Source organism: Anser anser (genome assembly GCF_964211835.1).
Source record: "Anser anser genome assembly, chromosome: 16".
NCBI lineage: Eukaryota > Metazoa > Chordata > Aves > Anseriformes > Anatidae > Anser > Anser anser.
In genome coordinates, this window is record NC_139737.1 from 10,804,488 (window position 1) to 10,830,204 (window position 25,717).

Consider the following 25,717-nt stretch of genomic DNA (forward strand, 5'->3'; position numbering starts at 1 on the left):
TACTCACATTTGCCTGAAACCTCTGATTATTTCAGATGCCTCTGACAGTGATTACACAGGGAATATTCCCTAGGGAATTTGGTTTTGTATTCACCCAACATGCCTCTTCGGTTGTATAATAAAGAAAATTAAACTGAAAAAGGCACAGACATGTTTTTGTAACTGAAGCTTTTCAAGTAAAACCTCAATTTTACTTTTTCATTCTGACTGTGTAAGATGCAATCTCTCTTCTCTCCACAGGCTATATAGTTTCCTACTGCTCCTTTCTATAAAGCATAAAGATACAGTTTTATTTTTCAAAAATAATAATAAAATAAAAATATTTAATATTTAGGTCCAGATCTTTAGGTGATTGAAGTTCATAGGTCCAAATGGAGTTGTGCCATTTTGAACTAGCTGTAACTTTTGACCTGAAAGTACTTTGTAGCTGGTGTAGAAACTCCTAATAATTTTGAAAGGTCTCATTACAAATAGGCACAGAAGACTGACTTTGAAATATGAAAATGTGCTGTCATTTTTTTCCCTGTAAGATAGCCTAGTTAACTTCACAGCCCCTTCAGAATCTGGCTAGTGCATTTGTTCTTACTGAAGCTAGAGGGCAAGGTCTTTATGGATTAAATACCCTCTATTGCTTCCCAATTTCAAATGTGCCTTCTGTTAGTATTTGCCATCTTTGCAGGGTTTTCTTTTTAATTTGAATGGGTTCAATTAAATAAAAAGCACATCCTAATAAAACATGTATCAAAACTCTTACTAAGAATTATGCATTTTGTGAAAGCAAGATATTGCAAAGGAAACATCAGCATTATTAAACATACAGCAATCCATTTCAGGACCCAGCATAGCTCCTGTTGGGCATTGTGTGTATATGTTTCTTCCCAAAGCTGTAGAATAACACTTTTTTTTCCCCTCGCCTGAATATATTCTGCTTTCACAGACCTGTGAAAACAAGGTCTTCATAACAGCTCGGTTGCCTGATTCTGGAACTGGATACTAGACATTCAAAATGTGTGCTGCAAGGTGGAAGAACACTATCTGGTGATGACACAAATGCACTACTTAAAACCAAGATGTTTGATGGGTATTTGTGTGTGTTTGCCAAACACATATATGTGCTCTAGAATTCTTACTCAGCAACTAATGCAGGGTGTTATCATGGTATTGCACATGAATTCAGACTGGAACTCTGTCCAGAGGGCCAGGTATCTTTTCCTGTTCTCCCTGAAGCTGCAGTGCCCCAGCACTGGTCAGGGTTTCTTGCAGGTGCTTCCAGATGATTATTTGTCCAGATGAAACGCTTCCCAGAAGTGTACCTGTCCTTGGTGGAGTCTACGCTAAGAGGTCTTTGGGAGTCTTCGAATTTCTCTTATGAAGTCCTGGCACTCCACCATCAGGAGAGCTGACACAGGTGTATAAAGCACAGACTTGGTTTGGAAACATATGGCTGTTCAAGTCTTTGTATATTTGAAAAAACAAACAAACAAAAACAGCTGCAGTACCATAAGAACTTGAGAGTAAATTAAATAACTTTGGAAATAAAATCTGAGTTAAAAACATGAATTCTCCTTGCCCTCAACAGCTTAAAGATGATGTAGTTGTTAGAAGAGCAAATGGGCACAGAATCAGGTGACTTAGAGATTTGAGTTTTTTTCTGTAGGTAGATGACATCAAGAACTTGGCAGACACGGTTGATATTCAGGCTTAGGCAATTCAGACTGTTCAGACTTCAGGCAATTCAGACTGCCAGGAGAACAAAATGATGGCATCCTGGAAAGGAGCAATGCATGGAGCAGTGTAAAATGGTTGTGTAATTGTGTAAGTACTATGGGCAGAATGGGCTATACAGCCCGTGAACCTCTCCTACATCTTGTATCACACAATGCTTCAAGTGTGTTAGTAATAGAAGAAGAAATAATACAATATTGTTTAGTATGTTACATTTGCGATGTACTGTTCCGAGGCTGCGCTTGGAAGATACAAAATATATGTGCAAGGGTAACATGAGAATGCACCAATTCATGATGAGGAGTAAGGAGGATTAAAAGAATGCTCAATTTGCAAGACATCTAGATAACTGGGGCTTCTTGGACTCTGGGAACTGGGTCAAACCAACCTTGCGGTTTGGACTGAGACCAAGGGTTCAGAGAGCATGCGTGAGAAGGAAAGGTTAAAAAGTTCAACTCTGATGAAGACATCTTACTTCATCCCGACGACCACCCGGACGACCACCAGAGAGTGATACGCAAGCGCAGAAGGACTGATAAGATAATTAGCATACGAAGCGAGGCTAGGTGGAGCTAGGAAATGAATATGCATAGATGAGTTGTGAAACCTAATGCATATGTAGTATCTTAGGAGATAAAAGAGAACTAAGAAAACAAATCAGACGAAGTTAGATTTGGGCAGGCATGCCCCTAACTTCCGGCGCCTAATAAAGCACCTTCATATAATCACTTTGTGGATTATGTGTTTTCATGAACGCCAACATTTTGGCGACCCAGATGGGACCTCGTGGGCACTGCTGAGGCGGCTCGCGAACTGATCACGCTCCAGCCGGCACCGAGGAGTTTCTCGGGGAGCCATCGGCCGCGACCGACCCCCGCTGCTCACAACGTACCTCTGAAAGGGTAAGAAAAAGGTGCTTTCTGGTAATCGGTACCGATCTGGTCTGGGAGCCTGCCGGTCAGACGCGGCGAAAGCCACGCACGGTTGGGCTAGGGAATTCCCGTGGTAAGCCTAGGCGCCGTCCGTCAGACAGTCGCGAAAGCGCTGCAGGTTCGGCATCAGTGGTCTGGTTTTGCTGCAGGCTCAGCATCTGGTTCGGTTCGGTAAAAGCTATAGCTGATAATGGAAAAACTTAAAAGTATTCTGGGCGGTAATGCTTCGGGACCGCGATCCTCCCCTTTGGGCTGTTTACTAGCACACTGGAAGGAGGGGTGTTTCGGGCAGGAGTTACGAAAGGGTAAACTGGTTGATTACTGTAATGTTTGGTGGCCACAGTATGAACTAGAAGATCAAGAAAGTTGGCCAGAAAACGGAACCTTACAGTACAATACTATCTTACAATTAATGTTATTTTGTGAGCGAGAGTGCAAGGGGCCCCTCTGTGTGATTGCGTGATTGTGTTGTGAGTGAGACGCAGCATCGCTGCGAAGCGAGTGCGGAGTTCCGATCCGCGGTTCCGTATTCTCCGCGAGGGGAGCGGCCGGAGATGAACGAAGCGCATGACAGACCGAAAAGAAGTGCTGCTTTATCCAAATGTTGATTGGTGGTGCCCAATACACGGGCCCGGCCGTGCATCTTGTAATCCTATTTCGTTCTTAAATGTTTTGAGTGTGACAAGGAGGAAGGTGGGAGCATTATCTAAGTAACAGTTTAAAAGTTTCGGTATATTCGCGGTGGTGTTCGGTCAGTTTCCCAAGTATCGGGGGAAGGGGGCTGACTGATTATCAAAGCGGTAGAATGGAGAGCCACTTCTTTGGTGGTTCGGGCCTGAGCCCTGGGAATTTGGTAAGAAGGGGGAGAGCGAATTTATTTAGGCCTCAATACCTTTTAAACCCCCGTCTTGATGGATACACAGGAGTGATTCCTTGTTTTGTGTAGGCTTACTAACAAAGTGCATGAGAAAAATTAGCATTTGGCTTGAAATTCGGTCTTATTGAAATGTAAATTTTGTGGAAAAGGTGGTATTGTTTGTCTAGAAGATGGAAGGCTGAGTGCTTCAGGTGTTTTTCCGAAGTCCTGTGGATTTACGATTGGAACGGGGGTCATTAATAATCTGAAATAGTGAAGTTTGTATGTGGAGTTTAATCCCAGAGAATTGGGACATTTGAGAAGACTAGGAAAACATAGTAAAAACCTGCAATAAAAAGGTTTGCGTGGAAATTGAAACAAGGGACAGTAATTAATATAAATAAATAAAAGGGAATGGGAAATCAAGGAAATGGGTAATATCCAAAACAAAGACGTTTTAAAGAAAGCCTCCTTGGGTGTATATTGGCACATTGCAAGGATATTGTCGGAAGGGGGAGTGGGGGGGGCGCGGAAAGCGAGAGGATTTCCACTAAGTATTGCAATCAATTGTGGCCACTATATAAACTAAATGGCCGCTTTATGGATCAATCGACTATAACAGTGTCTTGCAATTAATGTTGTTTGTGAGGAGAAGGAAAATAGGATGAAATGTTGTATACTGATATGTTGTTTCAGCATCTTGGAGGGAAAAGGTATGGAATTAAGTTGGTCCCTGACTGAGCCTTTGGTGTTGGCATTAGAAAAGTACAGGCTGGAAGAAGATAAAGGAAGTGTTAAAAGGGTTGTTGAAGGTGTTAAAGGCTGTGTGGCATGTAGTATTTAACAGAGCTGTTTGAAGTTGAATGAGCAGGGGAAGAGGATGTAGGAATGTTAATAGTTCCGTCTCAACCCGAGGCTGAGATCTCTAAATCGTGGTGTGAGCCCTCTGGGGCAGGGGGACCGTGATGGGTCCGGGAGAGAGTTGTCATGGAAACAGAAAAGCAGCTAACTCTTAAAACAACCTGAGTTCCTGTGTGAGCTCAGATTGCCAATGGGACCGCTCAGGGAACTTTCAACCACTGCATTCCCCTGACCGACCCCCCCCCCCCCCCCGAGACCCTTACCACCCCGGAAATTATGTAAATACCAAAATCTGGTTAAATTGGGAATTGAGAATCTGTTCCAACAAGGTCCAAAAGAAAACCCTATGGAATTTTTGAATTTTTGGACCAACTTTGAAATGCAATGGAAAAAAAAAAAAAAAAAAAAAAAAAAGACGAAAATTTGGACCTGGCTTCAGAAAACAAACAGAGGCAATTGGCTAGCCTCTTTCTAGGGCAATCAGCCCCTGATATCAGAAAGAATTTGTCTTAGGCTGCAGGATAAACTTACAACAGTCAGAAATGACGGGGACCTGGGGCATCTACCCTAGCAGGTCCACTAGTTGAAATAAAGCTAGGAAACGAAGAGAGAGGCTTGAATTTTTTGTTGTTGTTGGTTACAGGAGCTTCTTTCTCTGTGTTAATTAGTCTGTAAATGTAATAGAAGCAACATATTCAGTGTTAAATAGTTTAAAAGGACGATTGGGAACTAAGACAACTACAATAATTGGAGCCACAGGGAAGGAGGAGGAACGGCCATTCTTACAACCCCTTGATTTGCGTTTTGGGGGTAAGGAACTAACCCATGAATTCTTGTATGTACCAGAATGCCCGATTCCACTCTTGGGACGGGATCTATTAGCTAAATTAGATGCAACAATAACCTTTGAGGATGGAGAATTAATAATGAAGGTACCTGAGTCCAAAGTAGGACAAATCCTAATGATCAAAGATAAACCCTTTGTTAATATTCCAAGAGAAGTAGAAAATGCAGTTATACCAACAGTATGGGAAACAGATGTACCAGGGAAGTCGAAACTGGCACAACCGGTAAAGGTGGAATTAAAGGAAGGAGCCAAACCTGTTCGAATCAAACAATATCCACTTAAGATAGAAGCTAGGCAGGGGACAGTGAAAATTATTGACAAATTTCTCAAACATCAGATTCTGGAAGAATGTAAATCGGAATACAATACTCCAATTTTTCCAGTAAGGAAGCCGAATGGTGAGTATAGATTGGTACAAGATCTTAGAGCAATAAATGAAATAACAAAGGACATTCACCCAGTAGTGGCTAATCCTTATACATTGTTAACATCTGTGAGAGAGACATATAAATGGTTTACTGTGATAGATTTAAAGGATGCCTTCTTTTGCATACCTCTTGATAAAGATAGTAGAAAATTATTTGCCTTCAAATGGGAAAACATATTGAAGTTTTTGTACCACATATGGTAACAACTGTTTTAGAACAAAAGGGGGGCCACTGGCTATCACCCAGCCGAATGATGAAATATCAGGCAATACTAACTGAACAAGATGACGTAACCTTGAAAACAACTAACCTGTTAAATTCAGCAGTATTTCTAGGAACTGTTCCAGAAGAAGGACCGTTGGAACACAATTGTGTGGAAATAATCGAACATAACCATGCGAGCCGCGAGGATTTGAAGGATGTACCCCTTGAAAGGTATGACTGGAAACTTTTTACTGATGGTAGTAGTTTTGCGGAGAATGGAACACGATATGCAGGGTATGCAGTAACAACCCTGAAGACAGTAATCGAAGCAAAACCTTTACCACCTGAAACATCAGCACAGCGAGCGGAACTGATAGCCCTACCTCGAGCACTGGAACTGAGTAAAGGGAAGATGGTAAATATTTGGACAGATTCAAAGTATGCTTTTGGAGTAGTCCATGTTCATGGAACATTATGGAAAGAAAGAGGGCTGTTGTCCTCACAAGGAGCCAATATAAGATATCAAGAGGAGGTGTTAAATTTGATAAATGCGGTACAAAAACCAAAACAAGTGGCTATTATGCACTGTAAAGCTCATCAAGGAGGAACCTTGAAAATATCAGAAGGGAATCGGCTGGCAGATCGAGCAGCTCGACAAATTGCTCGGGAGGTGTGGAATGTAATGGCTTTGGTACCACTCAAGGTAGGCCCCACTTGTCTTAATCTTCCCAAGGAACCAAGATATTCACCAGAGGATGAGAAATTAGCAAATCTCCTAAAGGCCCGAAAGAACTCTGATGGACGGTATGTAACTGCTATGGGCCAGGTAGTAATACCCCCCTTGGTGATGCGAGAAATACTTCAGACAAGACATAATGAGTGTCACTGGGGTGCAGAGGCAATGGTAACATTTTAAAACGTAGCATTATCTCTACACATATGTTAACAATGGCAAAATCAGTAATGTCAAAGTGTGAGATTTGTCTGAAAAATAATCCAGTAGCAAGAAAACATGCTGAAATGGGAAGAGTTAGAGTAGGAATAGAACCAGGAGATTACTGGCAAGTTGATTTTGTAGAGTTACCTAGGACTAGGGGATATAGGTATTTGTTAGTAGGGGTTGACACCTTTTTCAGATGGCCAGAAGCCCTTCCCTGTCGCACCAATCAAGCTAAAGAGACAGTAAAATGGTTATATAGTGGAAAACCATTCCGAGGTTTGGGGTACCATTAGGAATATCCTCGGATAGGGGACCCCACTTTGTTGCATCTGTGGTTAAAGACGTAAGTCGGCTATTAGGAATTTCTTGGAATTTACATACTGCATGGAGACCCCAATCTAGTGGACAGGTAGAAAGGATGAACCAAACTCTAAAGGGACAGATCAGTAAAATCTGCCAGGAAGCCAAAATACAATGGCCACAAGCTTTCCCTATAGCTTTACTGAGAATAAGGATAAAGCCAAGGAGTGGAATGTCAGTAAGCCCATATGAGATTACATATGGAAAGCCTTATGAATCCCCAGAACCAAATCCTAATATGCATATAACAGGGAACCAGGATGTTTATAATTATGTATTGTCTCTTGGTAAAACTTTAGCTCAACTTCGAAGTGTTCTGGTGTGGAACCGACCGTTGGCACTGGAAAATCCTGTCCACGACATTCAGCCAGGTGACCAAGTGTACATTAAAAACTGGAATGAAGAACCCCTGAGAGAACAGTGGGCCGGACCTTATCAAGTATTATTGACTACTTTTACAGCTGTAAAGGTAGAAGGGGTGGATGCTTGGATTCATTATACTCGGGTGAAAAAGGTTCCTGAATTTTGGTCAGTGCGAGCAATCGGAGATATAAAACTACAGATGAAGCGCGTATAACCATACAATGTTGGGGTTCTTGACAACAGTAACGATAACAGTAATTGTTTTGTGTAAATACCTTGTAATTGGGTTCCTAGAAATACCAGAAAAATATAAGAAAGAGGAAATATTCAGAGGAGAAAATGTTACTTTGGAATGTGGAATGCACAACGATAAACCAATAACAATTAGCTCTCTACAGGTGGTCTGGGAAAAAAATAAATGACTCCGGACAGAGCCAGGAAATATACGTAGACACAACCAGGGACAATACAGGATTGAAGGCTGGATGGGAGGGGAAGGCGTACGTAAGTATAACCATAGAATTGGGCCAACAACTGAGAGGAGCTACCACCTTAACCCTGTTTAGTGTTACTAAAGTCAACAAAGGAAATTACCGGTGCGTGGTAACACATGAAAATAGCACAGATTACGGGATAAGAGAAATATTGGTATATCCGAAATTGGATAAAGGAATATTGGTAGCCCACCAAAAAGGATCTAGAAGAAAAAGAGAGGGCCAGGTACCATGGACACAAGTGGTACAGATCCCACACAGGCAACCATCAGAGAATTTACTGGTAGGATTGATTAAAGATTTTGCCATAATGAAAGGAACTGATAGAATTACTGCTTGTTTGCCCATTCCAAAAGCAACAGGGGACCCGCTTGAGTGGGGTATAACCACCTGCCACTGCCCCAAGTAAAAGGAAATGAAACAATTCAATGTAAAGAAGTGAAAGTTCTAGAGAGGATAAATGTTACACAATACTATAGGAAACTGAGCCCCCCAACATCAAGGTCTGAATGTGAAAAGAAGAACTACCATTTCATAATGATAGGCAGATTTAAGAATGTGGGACAGTGTTATTACGACGAACTACGTGTAGTAGAAGGAGTTAGAGAAAAGATTGTTTGGGAATGTCAAGAGAAAAATGAGCCAAAAGGAATGAAAGGGTGGGATAGTGATTGGACAGTAAGTTTATTGCAGAAATTCCAGTATGGAGGGAATACATCATGGTGTATTAAATGGCAGGGAAAGCAGAATGGAACTGATCAGTTTTATACAGTAAGCCGGGTTGACAGTAGTGGTAGACAAGAGTCAACAAAGGTAGCTTGGTGGACTTGTGAGAAGAAATATACTTGCGACAGTAATAATGAAGATATCGAGCACTTACTTCCGGTATTGATAGCTCTTAGGGCAGGATATGCTTGCCGAGGAATTAAGTACAATTCGGAAAGAAATAGCCAGGCTAGTCAAGTCGCAGTGGATTGTAGCTATAGTACCATACAAAGTCTAGGACAATTTGTATGGGCAGCCAGTAATGGAACTTGGACTACACACCCACTGATAGATGGGGAAGTAAAAGAAATAACTCTAGGACTCCCACCCCACACTGCGTCCAATATGGAAAAAGTCTCCTTTTAAGGGAAAGTTGGAAACCCTACAAATTAGTAGGGCAAAAAGAAGTTTAGAAGAAGGGGAAGATGAAGATACATGGCATGAACCCTCGGATGGAGTAAAATTCAGTTGGGCATTAGAATCTCTATTTGCACAGGTAGCTACTTATCGAAATAGGGAAATGATTTATAAACTTACAGGACAAGTGAGTAGGCTTGCGAGAGCCACAAAAGAAGGCTTTAGAGACCTTAATATCCAACTACAATCTACAACTAAAATGGTGCTACAAAATCGATTGGCATTAGATACACTGTTATTAAAGGAACATGGAGTATGTGGATTTCTAAAAGATCGTATTGATCATTGCTGCATCCACATTCCAAATGTGACTATTGATGTAGAACATGACATAGAACAACTGGCTCGAGTGGAACAAGATGCAGAACAGGAAGAGAAAGATATGACAACAAGCTGGTTGGATAAAATTTTTAGTGGATGGAATATTAGTAATTGGGTTAAGTCCTTACTGGAGACAATAATTATATTGGTGATTGTAGGGGTACTAATTTGGTTAACATTTATAATGCTGAAAAGTCTGATTCTAAGGAAGACAACCTGGAACCGGACAGTGATGCAAACTATTGCTCGGCAAATGGAACCACATCCTCAATATCCTCCACCGGCATCTAACAACTTTGGATTTCAGAGAAAGAATCTGAGGAACCCAGGAGGTGAAATGGAATGAAAACCGAATAGACAAGATCAGTTTCAGATCAAGTGAACCCAACCAGAAGAGCGAATGTAACATAAAGCAGAAGTGGTGGACTTATGAAATGTTGTGACAATCCTAATCTTTGTAATTTCCTTGATTCTTAATGATGTAATTTTCCGTGGTTATATTATTGGTGAGCACTGAGTGTAAAATATTTTAGTTAGTTAGTGAAAGCATTTGCCCTCCTCGAAAGGAGTGAAATGCTTTCAAAGGGGGGAAATGTTAGTAATAGAAGAAGAAATAATACAATATTGTTTAGTATGTTACATTTGCGATGTACTGTTCCGAGGCTGCGCTTGGAAGATACAAAATATATGTGCAAGGGTAACATGAGAATGCACCAATTCATGATGAGGAGTAAGGAGGATTAAAAGAATGCTCAATTTGCAAGACATCTAGATAACTGGGGCTTCTTGGACTCTGGGAACTGGGTCAAACCAACCTTGCGGTTTGGACTGAGACCAAGGGTTCAGAGAGCATGCGTGAGAAGGAAAGGTTAAAAAGTTCAACTCTGATGAAGACATCTTACTTCATCCCGACGACCACCCGGACGACCACCAGAGAGTGATACGCAAGCGCAGAAGGACTGATAAGATAATTAGCATACGAAGCGAGGCTAGGTGGAGCTAGGAAATGAATATGCATAGATGAGTTGTGAAACCTAATGCATATGTAGTATCTTAGGAGATAAAAGAGAACTAAGAAAACAAATCAGACGAAGTTAGATTTGGGCAGGCATGCCCCTAACTTCCGGCGCCTAATAAAGCACCTTCATATAATCACTTTGTGGATTATGTGTTTTCATGAACGCCAACATGTGTGGCAAAAAAGGTTCAGTGCCTACAGCTCCTCCTCTCTCTTGATTTACCATATTCCTCTTTATTTTATCCAGATGGTTAAGAGTTATTTTAACTTCTGAATCATGTAGTAATTCATATTGCATCAATTTTTTTATGAACAGAATAGGAATTCCTCTAGTCTCTGAGCTTTCTCTCCCAGCTAAAAGGTAACTGGATGCATTACTCTAAGAGCTCTTTGAATGGGATGTGCTTCTCTGCTCTCCAGGCTGATTCTTCAGGTTGTAAGTCTTAGTTACAACTAGTGCCAGCTGTAAAATCAAATTTAATTTAATGAAAATGAGAAATACATATTAGAAATGTATGCTTGGTTTCTTTTATGTGTATGGAAAAAATGTTAGCCACTGCCAAGTAATTAGGATGCTTGTGTGGCTGCTAGCAGATCCTCCCTTGGTGCTTTGTCGGAAAATGGGAAAAACAAAAGTCTCACTCAAGCTTTGTACTGGCAGCTTGAATGCTCAAGCCACTGAGCTGTGAAGCACATTGTTTTCCTTTCTGTAAATGAATAGAAACCATAAAATTTATATGATAGATTTCATTTAATGGAGCTTTCTCAGTTTTGCTGAACAGATAAAGATAATATTCTTCTCTTTCTGCTTGGGACAGGATGCCTGCATTCCAGCCCAGAAAGTCCTAGACAGAAATCTGGGAGTAATACACAAGGACAGGTTAACTTCAAATGAGAAGAGATGGGTTTTCATGGGCACAGCTGTCTCCCTGGTGTGGGGCAGTTCTGAGCAGTAAACAACATCTTGATTTCACTGTCCATGAATGTTACATGCGCAGCCATTTGCCTGGACTGCAGGCAGGACAATTAGAAACACTCCTACTGTGCTGCATGGATTGCTACCTCTAAGAAATCTGTGGCGATGACCTAATTTCTCCAATATCTTTCCTTTCTTCCACCCAAACTCAAATTACAGGGTAAAAACAGGGCATGCAGCCCCACAGATCTGAAGAAAAAAAAAGTTTCTTAGCGGAAATATTGCTGAAAGTAGTATTTTCACAAAGAAGCTCTAATTTTATCTAGGTGGAGTTTAACAGTCAAAACTTTAGTAAAGTGTTCTCAGCTGAATCTCTTTGTAAATGTGATGCCTGTTACATGCCTATAAAACTGCACACAGCATTTCATACTGCACCATGACTTACCCGTGTAAGGTTTGATAAACTGAAGTAATTTTGATCCCTCTCAAAGAATAGATATTTTATGTGCTATTCCAATTATGGCAATTATTTTTTTTTAGCTTCACACTGTATTCAAACTGTTTGCTTTTATTTTTAAATTAATATGAAATCACTGATGGTAGTTTTATGCTAGAATGATTCTTATACCAGCTCCTGTCAAGGAGGAGATGAGTTTCAAGAACCATGTTTCTTTAATGTCTATCAGTTTGCTCTGGTAGGAATTCTATTTCTTAAAATACCTATGTTTATTGTATTATACAATGACTAGGCTTGCTAGACTGACTAATATCAGGGAAAGAGATGAAAGGTTTCACATCCCGGTTTCTGCACTTGTACTTGTTATTAAATCAGCATGATACTGATACTTTTGATATTCAATAATATCTGCATCTTTTTATTAGTCAAAAAATATACAACTTCTTAAGAATATAATTTATATGACAGTTATTGTTCCCCCTTTTTAAGCTTGTGACAAACTTCCCACTTCCCATTTCTAGTGAAAGTTATCCGTAATCGCAAAGGTACCTGATTACAGCGCTAAAAGATTTTTTTGGCCAAAGCATGTTTCATCTCAGTGGTGCCAATGTTTATATGGGAGAATGTGAAAGTACAAAACAAATTTTGAAGATATTGATTTCACTTATTAAGCAGTTACATACAATTTTATACAACCAAAGTGTACAAAAAAGAACATTCTTAAAATGGGAGAATTTGTTGATAATTTCAGTCTATTTTCTCTCTGATTTTTCTGTTAGTTCACAAATATAGGCTCTCATGGGTCTTAATGCATCTTTATTAATGTTTGGTTAAATAAGGAGCCCATAAACACAGAAGACTGTGTCTAGGCCAGGTAATATTCCCCACAGACAAGGAATCTGTTGAATAGCTGAGTTCTTGTTCTGCTTTATCTACACATTTCACTTGGAGCTGATTCTTGAGTGTCTCTCACAAGTTTGGTGAGAATAAGATGTTTTATCTCCCGCCTCAACAGCATGTCTTGATGCTCTGTGTTGTGCTCACCCTTGCTAAAGTCACCATTTAAACTCATCAGTAAGAAGTTTATTGTTCTGGAGATGAGAAGTCAATTTCTGAATTTGAGTGAAGTTTCCTTGCTTTGAATATAGTGTCTACAAAGAGTTGCTGACCCTATGCTCTTTATCAGGGAGCTTTTAAGAGTCGGTAGAAATATTTGGTGTTCAGAAACTGCTGTCCTTATGGGTAAAATTAATGTAGCTAAATGAAGATGTCAACATCTGAGATGATCATACCACATTTTTTTACGGTCAAAAGATGGAAAATTGTGCCTTCAGAGCATCTCTTGCTAAAAGGAACATCTGACTCAGGTTGCGTGATTCTCACCCTGGAAAGATCTGTTTCTCTCCAGTGGATAAAAAGATGATATTTGCAGGTGTCTAGACTGATCTACAAGTAAAAATAATATTGTAGAGTTTATTTGCTGCAGTGAACATTTCAAGCATTGCAGATAATGCAAAAAGCTTTGGTTCAATAGAAAACATTTCTGAAAACCAAAGTAATTGTGTGTTGATTAAAGGAGCAGCAAAGAATAACACTAACAGGAACTTTATAAATGTTGAGTGGCAAGTACTAAAACATTTAGTTCTTTAAGGCAAGATCTGGCACATGATTCATGGTGTATGTGGGGTATTGATGCTTATCTTTCAATGAAAATTGAGAATTATAAGGAATGCAGAATTAGGCTGTCTGGTAACATAGGTACTGGGTGAAGTGTAGAAGAATTTAGAAGACTGAGTCTCCAGATGCAGAAATAGGTTTGGAGCACAGGTAGTAAACACACAGAAAGAGAAAATATCATGTTAACTTCTTGATTTTTGTCATGGTCTTTAGCTATCTCTGTTTTCCTAAGATCCAGAACAGTGTTTGCCCCATTTTTAAATTTATTCTTAAAATAAAAGCAATATTCAAGTCTTTGGACTCTGTTTTATAGGGCTTAATTTATCAAGGTTTAATAAAGACCAGAAATGATAGAGGAGTGCTATGGAAGTAAAACTTTATTACCACTTTTGGTTAACTACCTATAACAGCATCTGGCCTTGATATCCTCTTAGATATAGGAAGAATAAATTCTGGTGTTTGAAGCCCTGCTGTGGGAAGGTCACACTCCCCTCCAGATGTTGCATAAAGTTCCTCTTTCAGTTGACTTATAGATGGGAAGTGGCATCTCCTTGTAACTCCTCAGTTTGAAATGGTACTCTTTGAGTCTGAGGGGAGGGTTTCATGGTAAAAGTCTGGTGAATCTCTGAGAAATAATTCTTAGACTAAGAATGCTCTTTGTTTCCCTATTTTAGTTCTTTGCAAAGTAGTCAATGCTTTATTGTTGCTCTCTTAATAAGTGACACATTTTTTTCTCATTTCTCTTTCCTTAAGGAGTTGATTTTGTTAAACACTGCAGTGTTTTGTCTGAGTTGCCTCTATCTCCATAGCAGTGTAGGTTTCCATAAGAATGGACAAATACTCGCTTACCATGAAAGGTCTGTAAAGCCCAGCACCATTTCCGTGCTTTGAACAAAGGTTATTTATTTATTTATTAGGAGGAGGAGATGGGGGGGAGGTGAAGCGCATGGGGGTTGTTTTCCCTGTTATAACAATTCTCTTGGTTGCACTGCAATTTTGAACTGCACATAGAAGTTTGGCTAGGAATTATTTCTTGGTATTTAAGGAATCCTTGGCTTTTGTGTAGGTAAATTCTTGCTTACTGGGAACTAAGGATAATCAGAAATGCAGTCTGAACAAGTAAACTAACATATTCGTCATCTGATGGATAGACTTCTATGACCAGATTGTGTAACACTAGGTACAGAAGGCAAATCAGTCAGATTGGGTTCACTAGACGTGGAGCAGAGAGAGAACCAAGATTTCCAAAGAACCTTGTATATCTTAGGAAATTGAGATATGCAAAAAATACACTAATAAATATTAGCAAGACAAAGAAGGTGATCTTTTCCTTCTACTCAGCACTGGAGAAGCAACAACTGGCACATGGTGTCCAGTGCCAGGCTTCCCAGTACAAGAGAGACATGGACATACTGGATAGAGCCAAGTGAAGGACCACAAAGATGACAAAGGGACTGGAGCACATCTGCTATGAGGAGAGGCTGAGAGAGCTGGGACTGTTTGGCCTGGAGAAGAGGAGGATCGGGAGGGATCTCATGATTGTCTATAAATACTTGCAGAGAAGATGGAGCCAGTCTATTTTCAGTGGCGCCCTGTGCCAAGACAAGAGGCACAAAATGAGAGGTTTCCTCCGAACATCAGGAACCACTTTTTGACTGCAAGGGTAAATATTCCTGAAGATATTCAAAAGCAGTCTGGATGTGGGCCTGGGCCACTGCCTCTGTGTGGCCATGTTTGAGCAGAGGGGTTGGACCAGACAACCTCCAGAGATCCCTTCCAACCTCAACCATCCTGTGATTTTGTTGAAGTAGGAGGTAGTGTGCAAAATCTGGACAGAAGCAACCATACTTGCTTGCAGCTGGGCAAGAAAGAAGAGGTGAGTCCAGGATAAGAGTAGTTTTAAATGTTTGAAAGTATTATCTGTTACTGATCTGGTCCCAAATCTATGAGGAAAAAGGAGAAGAAACAGGGATTGAACTCTTCATCTGCAGTCAAGAAAGCCTTGTCTACTTAGAAGTTGGATGACTAGATATTTCTGAATAGAGTCCTAATAAAATAAACCTCAATTTTATTCATGGTTGCAAAGCAATTACAATTGATTGTTAGCAGACTAGTGGCTTTTCTAGCTCATTGCTCTTTTTTCTAATTACAAAGATAATGACTTTTGTTCAAATCAGCCAGGAAAATTAACAAATCGGTCTTCTAGTGACAGACATCACTAAAGACAGAGTTTGTTTTCACCACGAGTGAGATTATGCAGTTTGCTGGGGTTGTTTTGAAAAATATTTTCCTGGCAAGAAATGCTGTGTTTTTCCTGTAAGTGCAATATTTTGTAGAAACGCAGAAATTATGACAAAATATCTTTCTGAACAACAAAAGAGTGTAATAATACTGAAGTGGGTTCTTAACTTCTCTAGAATGTAACGCTTTGCTTTCACATTTCAAGACAGCATTTCATTTCAAATTGTACATTTCAATTTGTCTGACCAAAGGATTTTTGCAGACCAACACTATTTTTATGAAATGGAAAACCTGGTTCCTCCCTAGCTACAAAGCTTTTTGTTGGAAAGTCTGTTTTTTGATATGATGATGAATAAAGCTTGGCCCATAATTCTTTAAAGTGAATTGGGTTGTAATGGTTAGATCTAAGGCTCAGCTGAGTTGGGATCATTTGTTAGGCTGGGCAGCTTCAGCGTATAAAATTTGTTTAGTGCTTTAAATTTCATAATTCACCAAAACAAATATGTTAACCTTGCTCAGAGTAATATTTGACTCCTTTTTATAAGGTTCCAATTACTTCAGAAACCTAAAAACTGCAGCTTGGAATATAGAATTGTAGAATACCCTGAGTTGGAAGGGACCACTTGCTTTTGTCAGTGTGTTTAGGATACATACAATTATTCTGCAGTCCCCTTGTATGGGACTAGCCTTATGAGCTAAGTAATAGATAGACTTCGGATTTCCCTGAGAGCACACTGGTACATGCAGAGTTTTATTCTGCTCGTTTTGGTCTCTAGGGTCCTAAATCTTCAGTCTTCTGCCTTCACCACCCCCCACCCTCTGTTCCACATCTGTTGATGACACAATGTCTCTCCTTTATAGTCTCACTGGGTGCTATGTCAAAAATGAAGCTGAAGTGCTAGTTACCTATGTATTTCTTTTACTGGTATATGCTGGGCCACAATGTGACCTATGATACACTAATTCTGTAAAGGCACTGGAAGTCCAAAGGCTTCAGTGCACGTGCAATCTTCAGAACACTGGCTCCTGTCTTCAAGTAGACCCCACAGACTTGTACTGCTATGCAAATATCTAGACGGTGATCATGTATTCTGACCTCAAGCTCATTGTACAATGTCTTTAGCAGTTCAACAGAATAGACTACTGCAGATGACTGCTACTAATGTTCTAAGTGTTGTACGTGTTGTCCTGACTCTTCAGGATTGGAGCAAGTATTTCACAGTGCCTCATCTTCAAGGTCTGTGAGCAGTACTGGTCTTGAAGGTCTTAGTTCTACTTGTTTTTCTTTTTTTTTGCTTTAGGTCATACCTGAACTTGCCTAGCACATTTGATTAAGGAGGTGGCAAGGCTGTAAGCCCTCTGTCAGCCCTGCCTGATGAGGAATGCATACCCTTTTTTCAGTGGGAGACAGCTAGTCACACGGATGTGGATCGCATAAGGGCCATGGCTATATGTAGATTCTGCCGTTGACATTAAGACTGATACCGAGCCATGTGGTTTGCAGACTATGTCAAATCTGTGCATCCTTTTTGGTTTCTAAAAGAACTGCTGTGATAGCAAGAGCCTTATTGTGATTGATGAGGGACAGAGAAAACAGTGCCGGATGTGCTGCCTGCACTGTCCTACTGTCATATTTAGTCCTTACAAATGTCTCATATTGAATCTTTAGGGCTAAGAGGAATGCATTGGGTGCATGCCGCAGCAGACTTGCAAGCACACGATCCTGGGGAGAGCAAGGGCTCTATCTACCCTATACTGAGTGCCGCAGTGACTCAGACAAAATACAGAAATAGGAAAGAGTTGGAGGAAAGTGCTGTTGCTGAAGGATGGGAATAAAGCGAGAAATTCAAAAGGGTCTCTGTAATGTGCCAGTCCTGTTGACAGTGGGGGCTATTCCCTTGAAAAGGCAACGCTCTGGAAGTGGGCTGCAGTTTCATGTGTGTGAAAGAGGTGGGTGTGTATTTTAAATTTGCATCTTATTTTTAATTATTTTCTTTGAAATTTCTTTCTGGTTAATTTTTGTTTGATAGAATAATCTGGTTTTCTTTTAAGTTTTCTTGTTGGTTAATTCAGTTTTTCTTGACAAATCTAGAGTTCCTCAGGTTTCATGGAAATAAATAATCTAAAAGACAGACACGTGAAACCAGAGAAAGGTACTTAAACCTCTGGATATACAACTTGATTCCCAGCTTGGGGTCTGGTATTGTCATTTGTTAAGAGAGCCCTTGCTGTAAATGTTAAACAACATCCCTTTGAAGAGGAATTCCAAAGTTCTTGATTGTTCTGCAAAGGTTCAGTCATGCTTTACTGCCTCTTCTCAACTATTTCAAAATAGCAGATTTTCAAATATTTATTTTTAATGTAAGAAATATTCTGCAAGACCTTTTGTTTGGAAGTGGCCCCAGATTTAGAGGATCCATGGGACACTTCCAGCTGGTTTACAGATACTTGTTTTCTTCTCTCAAAAGTCACTTAGCCAATAGTCAAGCAGACAGAAAACACTGTTATTTTGAGAATGCTTGAATGAATGTGCATGACTTTGTGGGCTTGAACCAATTTAGTATATTTCAAATGTAGATAGGAACTGGACTTCTTCAGCTGTGCCAAAAAAAAAATTGGTCGAGTTTCTTGCATTTCCACTGGTTATGTTTAGCTGACTGAGGGGAGAGCTGATCATTCTGTTGAACTTGCACTGCTGAAAGTTAGGGGAAAAAAACAACCACATCTTTAAATAATTAAGCTGTGTACATTTGATAGGGGATAGCTGGTAAAAACATGGAACACTGCTGTAACATTCACAGAAAATACACATTTTTGCTCCAAGTTCTGTATCAAACTAACTTGTTTATTCCTTAGTGAACCGTATTAGACTTATATACGCCCTTTTTCTTGTAATTTGAGTTTTTTGTATTGTTTTGTGTTGCTTACAATAAAAATCTGTAGCATCAAGGGATGACAAATGTGTATTCAACTTATTAGTAGACGCTTTCCAAATATTGAATGGAGTTAATTTTTACTGTGCAGGTTTCATACTGAGCAAAGAGGAGTTAATTCCTTTGCTGAGGTCAGATCTATCCCTCTGGGTTGACTATTGCCAAATCACAGTTTTGGTTGGTCAGACTCTTGCTACAACGTTGCATATCAACCTTACTCTCCATAAATTAGGTGCTTTTTTTGAAGAAAGGACACTTTAGTATGCCTTTTTGAAACCATTCAGAAGACTCAAGTGAAAATAGATTTAGTCCTGTGATAATTTTCATAATGCTGGAAATAGTAGTAGTGAGTGTAGTGTATGAAGAAATAGGGCATTGAGATAATTCCAGAAAGGTAGAATGAAATTTGGAATGGGTTAGTGACTTGTAATTTTGGGGATGGGAGTTGCATGATTAAACTATAAAGGTTGTGCGTATGTTGAAAAAGATAACTGTTCTCTATTACTGCTGTTATTTCTATGTGAAGTGCTGAAATAAAATTACATGTGATACATGGGGATTAATGAACAAGGAAAGCAAAATAAACACTTTTATTTTGTGGCAAAATGCCCCATTCGTTGTTTTTCTTCATCATCTTCCTTTTAGTTTTTTTCTTAGGCTAGACTTCAAGGAACACTAAGCCAACATAATCTGGTATTGCTACTGCAAGAGGCAATTTCATCTTTCTTCTGTTCCCCAGTGCCTTCTTTCCCTTGCTTGTGCCAGCCTTACCTGGCAGCACAGGGGCTTGTACAAGAGCAAGGGAGGGAGAGCAGAGCAGAGACAAAATGAGGAGCTTGGGTGGGAAAACCTTTTGCCTGTGGAAGTGTTGATGCCAATGACTTCACATGATAGTGGACTTATCTCATGGTTTCACCTCCTTACTGCTAATTTTCTTCTTTTTTTTTTAACGTATCTGAGAAGGATGGATAGAAAGAGAAAATGGGGTAAAGGAGAGAGGAGTAGAAAAGGAACAATAGAAGGGGATTCCCTTGTAGGGAAGACCATTAGGACTTGCCTGGGTATGGGATAGTTCAGGAGAAACCCTCAAATGAGTATTAATAGCAGTGGGGACTAAAGGTGATACACAGTGCGCCTAGGAGCTTTGCTGGCTTGGGGAGTATGGAGTCATCTACATGAGGAGGTGCTTTCAGAGTAGAAAACTAATTTGAGACCCATGCAAAAGAAATAACAGAGTGCTCTGGAGGCGATAACAGAATGAAGACCAAAAAGTCCCCATTCCTGGTCCAGCTCTGAAGAGAGTGAATGAGGATATAGTAATGATGCCTCAGTGAAGTCTACTGGGCACTTTTTGACAAAATATGAGTCCTTTCAATGAATTCGACTATTCAGCTGAAAACTTTTGTAGAGCTAGATCACCTCTTTCCACAAGAGTACAATTTTGCTAGCAAAACAAAACATGCTCATGTTTCCTACAGGGCAGCTGCACATCGTGAAAGATTTCAGATCAGGCACTATAATTTCAGTGTTCCGCATTTCACAAACAAACCTGTTTTACTGATTTACTGAAACACTTAGTTTTGACTCAACTAATTCTTAACCATTTAAATACAGAGAGGCAAGGCAGTGTACCTTAGTGCTCATGACTTTTGGCTGGGGATGTGGGATGCCATCATTCAAGTTCTAGCTCAAAAAGTGTGTGCTTGTAGGATGAGCAGCTTGAATTTTTTTTTGTACTGCGGTGGAGTGAACAGCACTTTCTCCTGCTGCATGGTGCTGGGAGCCTCCCCGCTGTGTAAAATCTCTGGTTTGAATCAGGTAAAACAAAGGTTGATGTGGCTATCTCCTGCCTCCTAGATGAGGGTCCTCCTAAGATCACAAAAGCTTTAGTGGCATGAAATTTGCAGTTTTCTCCAACTCTCTAGTGTCAAAGCCCTGACAACTTCTATGACTTTTACTGAATAGCAGAAACTTTCCATTTTGCAGACCTTTAATCTTTTGTGTGAAGTCTGTCTCTTCTGGGGTCAAAGTGCTGTTCGGCACATTTACCTGCTTTTTCAGCTTCTAAAAAGAATAGGGTAAATTCTTATTTGATTACTTTCTTTCAAGATGCACAAATATTCTGTGTATGTTCCATAATGTATCTTCTCCAATTAAACTTTTCTGATGCTTTTGAAAAAGATCAGGGAAGAATGCTCTTAATGTATTTAAGTGACATAATAGAGTCTGCATTTACTTAAGTACTAGTTTTTATGAAATTAATCTATATCAGAAACGCTCTTTGGTATCATTACTAAACAAGTTACCACAGAAATTGTAGCCTCTGTAAAATCAGGAAGCATTTTAACCTTGGTGGTTATTTGATATGGCTCAAAGACTTTATTGGTATGTTACATTTTTTATTGTACTTTGCACTAAAATTATCATCCGCTTTTGAGTTTTTTGTGGAATTTTTCAACTTAATCTCTAAAATTCTGGAGTCTATTAAACTTTGCTCTTTCTCTAACTGAAAAGAAACTTTTTTTTTATTTACTTGTTTTTTAGCACTTTGGAAATCAGCATTGATTAATGGATAATCATTGTTGACAGTTTCATAAAATCACAGATTGCTCAAAGCCCCAGCCAATCTGGACTTGAACACCTCCGGGGATGGGGCATCCACAACTTCTCTGGGCAACCTGTTCCAGCACCTCACCGCCCTCAGAGTAAAGAATTTCCCCCTTACATCTAATCTAACCTTGCCCTCTTTTAGTTTAAAGCCCCTTTAGTTTAAAGTTTAGTTGAAAGTAACTTTAGTTTAAAGTTACCCCTTGTCACATCACTGCACTCCCTGAGAAAGAGTTTGTAAAGCAGTGATTGAGAAAGGCCTAACTGAAGAGGTTATACAAGAGTAGTGCCTGTGAATTACCGTATGAAAAGAATGTATTTGGTTTGTTAATCCTTATGCAAAAAGCATTTAAGATGCACTGAACAGTGAGGACCAAGGTATTGTGTAAACTCATGCCCAATAAGGGGCGGGGGAATCACTTTCTAATGGGATGTCTTTGTGTCATCCTGTTCCTGATTTGGAGGAGAAATACTGAAATGGCTCATTCACTGCATGTCTCATTAATTTTTTTCAATATTGTATATGATTGTTAGCTGATTAGACTGTTGTTGATTATTTTTTTTGAGAGGACAAACATGCAGTGCTTGCAGAGAGCTAGGACTTAACGTTCCCTAGCAGGGTTCTGACATGCTTAGTTAAAATAAATAATAATAATAATAAAAAAAAAACACTTCTGGGTTGAGTAGATGGGGGTCCACAGCTTCATCAAAAAATCCTGCAAATCAGTGAGTGAACTTTCTGATTGTCTCTGTTGGTGCCTGCCTTCCCCAGTTCTTTAGAGTTTTTACCTTTTTTCCAATTCTCTTCCCCATCCCATTGGGAGTGGGGGGGATACTGAGCAAGCAGCTGTGTGGTGCCAAGCTGGCTGCCAGGTTAAACCACAACAAACATCTGTTTCAATTTTAAAATTTATTAATAATGAGGTCAACTGAATCCTTCTCTTCTCCTGGTTCAACAAGTCCAGGTCCCTCAGTGTCCCCTTACAGACCAGGTGCAGCAGTGCCCTGAGCATCTTTGGCCCTCTGCTGAACTCCAGTTTTTCCATGTCTGTCTTGTACTGGGAAGCCCAAAAATGGGTGTGGTGTTCTGCATGTGGTCCAATGAGTGCTGATATGGCTGAGGATAGAAGGGACTATTGAAAGGGGATAACAGATTCGCTTGGTCTCCTGGCTATTCTCCTTGTTCCTACAGCCCAGGCCATCCTTCATCTTTGCTGTTAGGGTACATTGCTCATGTTCTTCTTACTGTCTGCCAGCATCTCTGGGTCTCTTCCAGCCATGCTGTTTCCCAGCCAGTCAGTGCCCAGCCTGTATTGCTGCAAGGAACTTCTCCTTCCCAAGTGCAGCACTTTGTGAACTTTGTCAAGGGCAAATGCAAAATTCTTGCTGGCCCACTTCTCCAACCTGTCTAGGTCTCTTGGGATGGCAGCTGTGCTCTTGAGTGTATTGTCGCCTACAGCAAATGCTCTGTTGCTTCCTCCATGTCAAAGATAAAGGCAGTAAATAGGACATGTCCCAGAAGAGGCTCCTGCAGTACTCTGCTTGTTACTGGCCTTCAGCTAGAGCACAACCCATTAAGCCCTATCCTCTGAGCCCTTCGTTCCAGCAGCTTTTTAATTCTTCGTCTGCCCAGCTATGCAAACTGCAATGTCTTGACTTGTACACCAGGATGTCGTCCTAGTAGTCCCTGCTCTCCCCTCATTCACTAAAGTCAACCTCCTGTTTTTATGTAACAAATCTGTGAGTCTCTATTAATAATTTCACTGTGACTATCAGAAATAAATCTAACAAAGCCAGTAAGCATTAAGTAGGCCTTAATATTACTCTGACCGTGCTATCATCAGGTAAAAACAAGAGTGCGTAGCCAGGGATGACAACCCTTTCTGCTGTGGTAGACTTTGGTGGTTTAAAGGCATCAACAGTGATGCATATGCTACCTGCTTTTGCTAGAAATACTGAATTTTGCAGCTTTTCCCTCTGTTGTAAGATATAGGGTAGAAGACCACTGACCAGCAGTCAAATTTGTCTCTAGACTCCAGGCAGTGTTCAGCCAGATGGAGTGTTACTAACAAAGTTAGATCTTGGACTAACTTGCTAGTGTAACCTCCTATGCAGGGGGAACAAGAAGCTAATAAATTCTTGTTGTAGCTTAAGATTATTTGTTCAGTAAGCAGCTTTTCAGACACTAAATCTTTTTTTTTTTTTACATAGGAAAAAAAATAAAAAACTCAAGACAGAAGCATGCCAGAACTATTGGCCAGGGAGGTTTTCAGCACAGACCTGAGCAAGATGCTGCAAGACGCAGACTGCACCAGATTAATTCAAAGAAGCAAAGATTAAGGGTTTGGGGTGGGTTGGTGCAACAACAACAACAAAAAAACCCACACAAAACCCAACACCACACAAGCACAAATGAAAGCAAACTCCAAACTAACTGAATGACCCTAACTGATCTTATGTTTCTGTACCTGTTTTGCACAGGAGTCCTCTCTGTAGGTGTAGCTTGTTGAAAGTGGTTTAGGAAGATGATCAAAATATATTTTCTGGTCGTAGTTATGATGATTATGAAATTTAATTTACACTCATATTGGCCTGGTCTTCTGCCTTTGAAGTCACTGAGGTTTATAACACTGGTATCAAGAGGACCAACCTGTACCAAAGACTGTCAGAGGAAATAAGAGAAATAACGTCTCTCACTCAGTCCCACACAGTTGATGTGCAGAGCCCTGCGCTTAGAGCAGCATGTGCCGAGCAGCTTTCTTCGTGGTACAACAGTGCCCTTGGTTGTGCACACAGACGAAGCAGAAAAGCTGCCATGCCCTGTCTCCTAATGAGTCTCAGACATCCTTCACCATCTCCTTTGTGCTTGGGAAGAAAATCATTCTGTTGGGACATGTTCAAATAAGAAGAAATGTCCACGAGTTGTTCTGGTTTTGTCCCTGCTTGTGTAGCCTCTCCTACTTCATGGCAAACTGAACATATTCAAGCACAATATAATAGAGAATGTGGGAATTTAGGAAGAAAAAACAAAGCTGCTGAAGACTGATTTCAGTTGGTGAGAGCAGAAAGCAGGTCCCCTACTCAGATCTCTTGAATAAACTTTGCCTAGACCTCTAGAGAACATGCAATAAACAGGAGAGGGCAGAACATACTCCTGCAGAGCATGGAAAGAGCAGAGCAGATACTCATAAGAGATAAATCCCAGAATGATGCTTGGAAAGAGGCAAAAGTCTCTAGAAGGAAATAGGGGCCAAAGAACATTTGAGCTCAGCCATGACATTCAAGCACGTGTGTGTTTGTGTGTGTGTGGTTCTAAGGGCAGAAAGAGGTAACTAGAAGTTGGGTTCTGTTAAATTTGTATGAGATGCCCAGTAGAGAAGGGAATTCAAGGTGGTCTACAGAGCAGCCAGCATTGGTTTTTATGGCTCAGTGAAGTTAGTAACAATTCTTTTCCTAATTAGTCTGCAGACAGATTATAATTTAATGAGTTAATCAGTTATTGAACTCTTTATTGACTTACTGTGGATGCATATTTCAGTGCAACACATGATATATGATAAATATTTGAAATACTAACTCCTGGAAGGAAACATGCTTGTTACTTAGCATCTCTCTGACTGCATGGGACCAACACTGAAAAGAGGCCAAAGCAAATGCAGTGACTTTAAAAGTAAATATCTGCATATATTTTCCTTACTTTTGTCCAGTAGGTACATATTTCTGCATCTCTGCAGAGACTGGAACCTCAGTTGAGCAGACTTTCATTCTGAATTCAGAAGATCTCAGATTCAGATCTTTTTCTTGTTTGCATACGCAAAGCTCTTACTACATAGAATAATGGTTTAGTTTTAAGTCTACCTTTTCAGGATCATTATTTGCAAAAATGACAGTTTGACAGGTTGCAATATTCTTCTGAATATCCAACAATCATCTGAATATTAGTAAACATAATAAAAAAATTTTAAAAAAGGGAATGAACATGTTTTGTACCATGAAGATTTTTGGTAAAAACAAAACACGCTTTTTGTAGAAAGTTCTTGCTGAATTCAGGATGTTTGATTATTATTGATTTAAGTATTCTTCATTTTGAGCAGCTTGTCTGTCTCTTCTTCAGCAGAAAGAAAAGTAATAGGGGGAAAGAATAAGAAAAAAAACTCTAAAGGAAAGCAAGGCTTGTTTTTTAAACTAATTTTGGGGAAAAAATCATGATCATATGATCTGCTTTATAAAGTAGTTTGTGGACTCAAGATAGTATACAAAGAATAAAATCTGACTCCCGTACAAGACAGCTGAGCTTGGATTTACATAACAATCCTCTACTGCTTTATTTATTCTCAGAAAGAGAAGTCTGTGTT

General features: G+C 39.9%; 1 protein-coding gene and 2 long non-coding RNA genes across 5 annotated transcripts in view; 2 read left to right on the top strand and 1 right to left on the bottom strand.

Moving 5' to 3' along the window:
• LOC310882447 overlaps window positions 1–25,127 on the top strand; it is a 41,793-nt gene extending 16,666 nt beyond the window's left edge. The window contains exon 2 of the long non-coding RNA XR_014572971.1: window positions 23,574–25,127. This is a non-coding gene — a long non-coding RNA (uncharacterized lncRNA). The remainder of the gene's footprint in view (window positions 1–23,573) is intronic.
• Window positions 1–25,717, bottom strand: part of ASIP (agouti signaling protein) — an 85,423-nt gene that overhangs the window by 31,264 nt on the left and 28,442 nt on the right. The gene's annotated exons all lie outside the window — the stretch shown is intronic.
• Window positions 354–10,668, top strand: LOC310882446. The gene is made up of 2 exons (XR_014572970.1): window positions 354–2,627; window positions 7,453–10,668. It is a non-coding gene; the product is annotated as an uncharacterized lncRNA (long non-coding RNA).